Source organism: Fukomys damarensis, unplaced genomic scaffold (genome assembly GCF_012274545.1).
Source record: "Fukomys damarensis isolate Sample0158 unplaced genomic scaffold, DMR_v1.0_HiC HiC_scaffold_35, whole genome shotgun sequence".
NCBI classification, from domain to species: Eukaryota; Metazoa; Chordata; class Mammalia; order Rodentia; family Bathyergidae; genus Fukomys; species Fukomys damarensis.
The window spans coordinates 51,840,314-51,848,573 of NW_022900947.1; positions in this window are offsets into that span (position 1 = coordinate 51,840,314).

Sequence of the window (8,260 nt, forward strand, 5' to 3'; positions counted from 1 at the left end):
AAGACCTCAAAGAATGTTGTTCCCAGGAGCAAATTGCAAAGAAATCTTGTAGAAAACAACCTCAGACAAACATAATGACAGGGAGAAATGAACCTCGGGCTGGAGGTCTACAAATATATAATCATAAGTAGTTCCAAGTCTTGAAGCCCAACAGGGATGCATGTGGTATGGTTATATTCTCAATGTAAGTATAGAACTGTAAAAAATGGAAAAAATGGGGAGCACAAAAGCACTAAAATGTGAACAGTTTCTATATTCATGTTGATGTAATAATAGTATTGCTGCTTTGAGACCATGAAATGCAAAGTATTATAAAAAGTGGGCATTACTGACACATTGTATTATTTTCTTTTCCATTTCAAGTCCTTGAAAGGTGTTATTCTTAGTGATAAATAGAGGAGATACTAATGTATTAAAGAAGAGTTTAAGGGAAATATTGATTTGTGTAGAATGTGGCAGTCTGAATTTCAGTGCTCATGAGTGTAAAAGAAAAAACTAAAACAGAATTTCAGATTGAAAATAGGAAGAGGGATACTGTTTTAAATAGAAGGCCTGGGAAGAAGACCTTTAAAAAGAGATTAAATGATGTAAGTGCACCAACCCTGCCATGGCTGGGGCAGAGTGGGCTCGGGCAGTTGATTTTCAGGTAGAAGCATCCTGAAGCACTGTGTTGGACACAGCTGTCATTACAATTTCCATTTTCCTTTAATGTCCTGAAAATGGCTCTTAAAAACCAGGCTGTCCTAGTAAAGCAAGACCTCAAATCCAAAAATCTATAACTGCAGCATTTACATGAAGCATCCATACCTTGACAATAATAGTTCATTATTTTAATTTGATTTACCAGTTGAATATACCAATCTATCCAGGGAGTTATAAAAAGTTTTACTTCCTTTTTTTTGTATTGTTTTACTCCAGAAGGGAATTTCTGCCAAGGATAACAGTTTTTATCAATTCCCTTAGTGAATATAAAAGGAATTATGTAAAGTAAATAGCGGTCTCTCAACCAGGGTCCCAAATGTGCTACCTATCATTTTATGATCATACGATGTACTACCAAAAATCAGAGCATTTACCTCTTAGAGTTCATATAAAGACTGCGCAAAGTTTATCAAGTGAAAACCTAATACCACTTGCCTTATTTGTGATCTCAGTAAATATTCCATTGATGAACTATCATTGCAGTGAGAACTTTCTATCCAAAGATGATGCCAGAAAATGCAATATTATATGTGTATAAGTGGGGCTTCCTTGGTTACATCTCTAAATCTTGTTGAAATTCCCTTCCTTGTTTATAAAATAAGGGATAGCAAAATTAATACAAATAAAACTAATACAAAGTAAACTGAAGTTGTATCTGAATATTGTTCCATCTGTATACTGCTTCAAATGCTTCCAGAACATACATAAAAGCAACATGTATCTTAAAAATAAATTATAAGATACGCTTCCTCCTAGTTTAGATGGTACTTTCATCGCTACAATTAGAATTCCAAGAGTTCCTGACTTGGAAGTGCATAGTGAGATGAAAATTGAAACAACTTAGGGAAGATTAGCACAGCTCTGCTCAAGGATGAGAGGAAAATATATTGCATTCCTTGTTTAAACTGACAACTGCCCATTTACAATGTGAGACTGTTACCTTGTGGAAACTATTTCTCAACAAAACTTAAAAATGTTTAAGCTACTAGAATCTAAGAAAGTATATGCTTTCTGTTGAGTTTTCAAAAATTAAAGACTCTCTCTAGGCTTATCTACCTACCTACCTTATTATCTATCCCCCAAATCTTCCTGTTTTTTCAGGGATGCTGTGTATGTAATCATGGGCCTGCTTTCTTCCTTAAAGACCCTCTCTGGAGAGGTGAGCTGAGAAGATCTGCATCTAGTTAGGTGTGTCCACCTCCTTTGTATACAGAACAGCCCCAAAGATATGAACATCAGTGTACCTGAGTAAGGGGATGGAAATCTTCTCCTGTTGCCTTTCTGAGATGTCCATAAAGAAGGCCAGATTCCATCTACCATCTTCCTCAGTAATGGAAAGAAGTTAAAATAATGATTTAGACTTTAAGGTGCACCCAATTTAAATTATAATCTCACTGTTCTCATTTAAAAAACCCAAAGTACAAATCAATTAAGAACAGCAGTCTGAGAGCAGTTTGTCAAGCCTAGTAAAGGCATTTTTTTGCACTATATTCCAGTTACCATGGTTTAGTTGACACCAGTGGTTATGAAACCACAAAATAGTTCAAATTTCAAATGCGTATCCTATATATTTCACTTAAAAGTATGGCCTTAATGTGCATCCATTTGGCTATAAATGTCTCTAGTTTCTCATTCTTTATGACTGAGTAGTACTCCATTTTATAAAAAATACTACATTTTCTTTATCCAGTTACCAGTTAATGGGCAATTGTGTTGTTTCCAAGTTTTACTTATTACAAATTGTATTGCTGTAAACATGGGTGTGCATATATAGCTGTGCTATGATGCTTTTAATTCTCTTGAGAAGATGCCCAAATTTCATCTAGCAGAAGCAGGTAACTGTGAGTGATTGCAAAGAACAAAGTTTGCTGCCACCTCTTCAATCTACAAAGCCCAACTAAACACTGGCAAACACCAGCATTGGTAAGAAATCACATTACTTTTTCAGTCTGTTGGAATCTGACCACAAAGTGTCTGTTACTCAAGCACAGATAACAAAATAGCAGTTGTGTTGGCTCCTTATATCCCATTGATGGAGACAGTTTAAGTAAAATAATTTGATTATTAATGTAGTCCTATTGCTCAATAATACCCCATGTTAATCTCTTGGGCACTTGAATGAAGACATGAAATTGTGCTTTATAGGATCAAATACAAACTCATTAACTCAGCTACTGTACCAAATAGCTATTTCAACTTTTAAAGCTGTACATAAACTTTCCAACATACTACTGGTGTTTCTACAACAGAAGAACCTGTCATTTCTAAAGCTGAGTTTGGGAAGAAATATGACATAGAGCATGCAACCCCAAACATCCAAGTATCACGGCAGGAAAGAAAATGCATGCAATATGGCAGACACCTCGCAGTGGGAATAACTGCAGAATTTGAATTGTACATAGTGGGATTATTGTTGAAATAGCTGGCAGAGAATGGTTGAGATGCTTTTAGCCAACAGACACTGAATAGACAACTAGAGGAATTTACTGAGGAGACTGAGAAGCACAGAAGCAACACTGGTTAAAAACAACAACAACGAAAAAGAAATATCCACATTAAAGAAATTCCAGACTATTTCACTACATTGAAAATCTACAGGATAAAAGATTACAAGAGTATAAAAGTTTACCAAGTATAGAAAAATATATTTATTCTGTATCAAAATATATAAGACAAAAAGAAGCAACAATTGTTTGTTCTTGCTAAGATTTGTTTTCAAGAAACACTTTTTCTGTTATTTATTTATTTATTTATTTATTTATTTATTTATTTATTTAGTGTACTGGGGATTGAACTTGGAACTTTCCACTTGCAGGGTAGGCAGCAGCCCCACTGAGCTAAATCTCCGGCCCTCTAATTTTTAAATTACAGCACATTGGGTGAATAGTAGCTTCAATATTTTCTCATGTCCCTATACATTCATAACCAAATTAGAGACTTTTTGAATATCTAGAAAAAAAAATTCATATGGAATAATCACAATTTCCCCAGGGATGACTTTGAACATCTTTCTTGGTTTCCACTGCACAGTCATAGTCTTGGCCCTGCACTATAGTAAAAAATGGGGACTGCCTGCATATCCTTGGAGGACTTTATATTTGGAGGTAGATGTTTCCATTCAGGGCTAATATCATCTGCACCAAGCTAACTTATATGTCATCGAGATATGCGAGCATTTCTCTCAATTTTAGGAGTCTAGAAAAATAGTAGAGAAGTTACTACATATGACGGAAATATGTTCCTCTGCTGAAGGAATCCTTGGTCTTTCACTGAAGCCCTAAGTTTTCCTAAATTTCACTATAGGGCCTTTGATATATATGTTGTTTCCCCTGTCACACTGTGAAATTAATAGGGAAGGGCTTGCACTTTTTTTCTCTTTACCCAGAATTTCTAACTTAGCTATCATGATATGTTGGTATGACCTGATACCATTTCTAAAGATTCTTTTACCTGCCAGGTTTATGATCATTTAGTAATGAAACATCTCTCTCCAGGAATATTCCATATTTCCTTTATATTTGAATTATAGCTTGTTCTTATAAAATAGAGAAATGGGTTTCTACAACACAGGAATAAAAAATTGAAGTTAGCAGAGTTGAAATCAAACCAGGAGGCTTTTTAAAATAGATTAAAGGAAGAATTTGAAAACACTGGTATTTTAAGATTGAGAGAAAGATGCAAAATTAACATTACTGAATATGTTCAAAGAAAGGTTTCCAAAAATATTTTTGTTTACCAATTAGTTGGTAAGCACTGCTCAGCATTGAATATCATGTTAGAATTTTCTCTTGATATGAAGTGTTCACTTTTAAATACTTGTAAATAGTTCAAATGCAATAAATTTAATGTAGAACTAGCAATAAGATTTTAAATTTAATTGCCTTTTACAATCCAAGCATTCTGGTTTTTTTCATGTTAGAATTTTCTCTTGATACGAAGTGTTCACTTTTAAATGCTTGTAAATAGTTCAAATGCAATAAATTTAATGTAGAACTAGCAATAAGATTTTAAATTTAATTGCCTTTTACAATCCAAGCATTCTGGTTTTACTTCCTCACATTAACTAAAAATAGATTGCTCGTTTCCAAGGCTAAATGTAGAGACTATGATCATTAAGAATATAGTCCCATCTGCTCGAAAAGGGGAGAAGTCACTTCTTGAGTCTCCTTTAGACACTTAAAACTATATGTAAAGTGAGCTTTATCTTTGACACTTGAACAAAGGAGAGCATAATCATTCAAGTGCACAGGTGGCCAGCTGCTACTACTGTAATCCGTTAGAGTATTAATCAAAGTGGAAAACACTTATTAATGTTGTTTGAGGGTTGCACTTTCAATTGATTGTATAAGTGAATTCATTAGTGTGTTGATCATTGTTGCTGTTCTATTTTATGACGGGATATCTGAGAATTGTGTGAAAACTCTTCTTTGTTACCCTGGAAGCCCTGAATGAAAAGTAAGAGATCAAAACAGATATATTTGACTTTGCTCAATTACAGATGAAAATGATGTTTATGTTCTTTTAAAAAAATGACATAAGAATGGATTTTTATTTGTTTTATTATTTCTTTTTACTTCTAAACTCATTGCTTGGAAAATATACCTGACTTAGATTCCAAATTTTACATGGAGGAAAACTATTTTTATTTATACCCTACTGACACCCAAAATCAACAGACATCTATTTTTGAAATTTATATTTCTACCATGATATCAACTACTACAACTTAAACCATTTTGAACTAGGATGGTTGAAAATATTTTTCATTAATGAGATCATAAAGGATAACAAATGCTTTTGACCTGCCTTAACAAGAAAATAAATAAATGAACTGATGCTGAGATTTTTAGGTACATCAGAATCACCAGAGGCACCAAAAATATAATGAATGGAATCGCTAGAAGAAGAATCTGAACAGATGTATGTTGATAAATTCCAGAGAGTGCATTCTGATGGATGCATAGCAAAATTTGCTCAAGTGTCCAGCATTCTGAAAAGCATTAAGAGAACAAAAACAAAGTAAATAGTGTAGGCTCAACTTCAAGAACTTCAGAAATTTACTGGATAAAGAGAGTTTATGCATATAAAAATTTAAATAGGATCATATAAATATTTCACATTTACTCACTACAAACCATTTAAAGTAATACCTGATGTAATACATTGGAAATAAGGAATATTAGTCACTTAACCTTTAGTTCAGTATTTCTATAAGACACACACGCACGCACACACACACACACACACACATATATATGCATAATGTTTGGTTGGCCTCTTTGGCAAAATTTGTTCTCATTTGACATTATCATTTCAAGACAATTTCCTTTGATACTAATTGACTGATATTTAAAAACATGGTTTTTAAATGTTGCTCTCATCAATCATGTGGAAGAAACAACTTATTAAAATCATTTTGTAATGTTGTACTAAGTTTCAGTGTTTTAAATAATATTGTGGAAAATATTTTTCATGAATATTGTACATATTATTTTCTCATAATACTTTTTGATTGGAATTGAATGAAAGAATATGAAATATCAAAGCATTTGTTATAATGCTGCCAAATTATCTTTTAAATATTTTGGCAATTTCTACTCATATTAGCAGTGTTTGAGAATGTCAACATTCTTCATTTTGATATTATTGACAATTTGAAAGAGAGAGTAGTGTTTGATTGATGTTTTAGTTTTCATTTCTTTTCATACTGATGAGGATTAATCTTTTCTCAAAAAGATTTTTCTTTACTAAAAAAAAGAACTCTATGTTATTTGGAAGGGTAAATTTAAAGGAAATGTTAAAGAAACTCTACCAAGATTATAGAGAATTTCAAGTTGGCAAAGCTTAGAACACAGCTGATATGTATAAATTTGTTTCTCTGAATCAAAATCAAGTAGAACTTAAAATTTGAGGTTGTACTGTTTGGTATTTGGCAGGTTAAAGGAAATGTATACATCAATTCTCATAAAACATTAAAATTCTCTTCCACTGGCTAAAAAGACATCTCAGAGTTTTAAAATTTATATGGCACCTATAACAGAACATTTTAATTAGTCAAGTCGAAGTGCCACGGAAACATATGGACTTGGCAGTAATCTGGTTGCAGAATGATTGAGCAGTTGTGGGTGAAACAAGTTAAAGAGGATAATCAACATTAATGTTAATTTTTTTTAACATTAATGGCTCCTTAGTTCAAAGCTTCACAGCTTCCAGGTGTCCACCCAGATGCCACACATTAAAATGGTCCTTCAGTACACACTGAGTCACTCATGCAGAGCATAAAATGGCAACCAGCGTGGAGAATTATTTTCTAAATGAAGGCAGTGCTAGGACTCTCCTCAGTTTTCACAACTCGACACTCATAAGGATGAGCCCTTGTTCTATCAGACCTTTGTTTATAAATTTAAAAACACTTTTAGTATGATAAAATATTTTTTAAAAGAAAAAAATACTTTTGCACCTACATTACAAGATCTTTTTCAATCTACCAGAATGATCCTACAAACACTGAAACAACAACATAGCAATTTACACACACACACACACACACACACACCACAACGCAAAGCACAGTTCCTCAGCTCTGAAATTATTTCAGACTGGAAGTCCCTGAAATTCATGGACTGTATCAGTTTTGCTCTCAGTGGACCAGATTAAAAAATACAGATTCCTGTGTAGCTAAGAATGGAAGAATTTGAATTGAATACACCCAACTGTGTCACTCCAAGGGTAGAAGAGGTCAAATATTGTCTACCAAACAGGTTCATTTCCCAAAGAAATTTAACATCATATGAATTAATTATAATCTTATAGTTTGCAAAGTTAGCAGAATTTGTTTAATGCTATTGTGCTCAAAGATGTCAACCAATAGCACTTTTGTCTAATATTTTAGGAATGACCCTTTTGTCAATCTCTAAAATGTGTCATGAGTAACAACTGAGGACTGTAAATGAAAATCTTTTTTTCTGGTTTTGTTTTGTTTTTTGAGAGAGGGTCTCACTATGTAGTTGAGACTGACCTGGAACTCACTATGTAACGCAGGCTGGTTTCAAACTCACAGCAATCTCCCGCCTCAGCCTCCTGAATGCTGGGATTACAGGCATGAGCCATCATGCCCAGCTTTTGAAAATCTTTTTAAAATACAGGACTCAGACTGCACATATTTGTGTATTAAGAAGTTTTCAACAATTTATAATGTCATTGTCAAACTGCTGGTCTTATTTATAACCAGTTCTAACATTCTTCCTAGTATATCAGAGAAACAGCACATCAAAGAAACAGTGGAGAGTATTATTTTTGTTTCTACTATGTAGTTTTCTATGCTAGATATTAGTGTTGTTCTTTTTATTCTTTTTTTATTGGTACATTTTAGGTATACGATACAATTACATTCATCATTGGGATCTTGTACCTTTACATGATGTATCTTGGTTCTCAATTTTTTTCCCCCATTTCTGTTGACTCCCTTCACACACATCCACCCTTCCCTACTTACAGAGACTTTGTTTCCATATTTTCCTTTTCTCTAATTTTTTCTTTTCCCTTCTTAGCTTTCCCC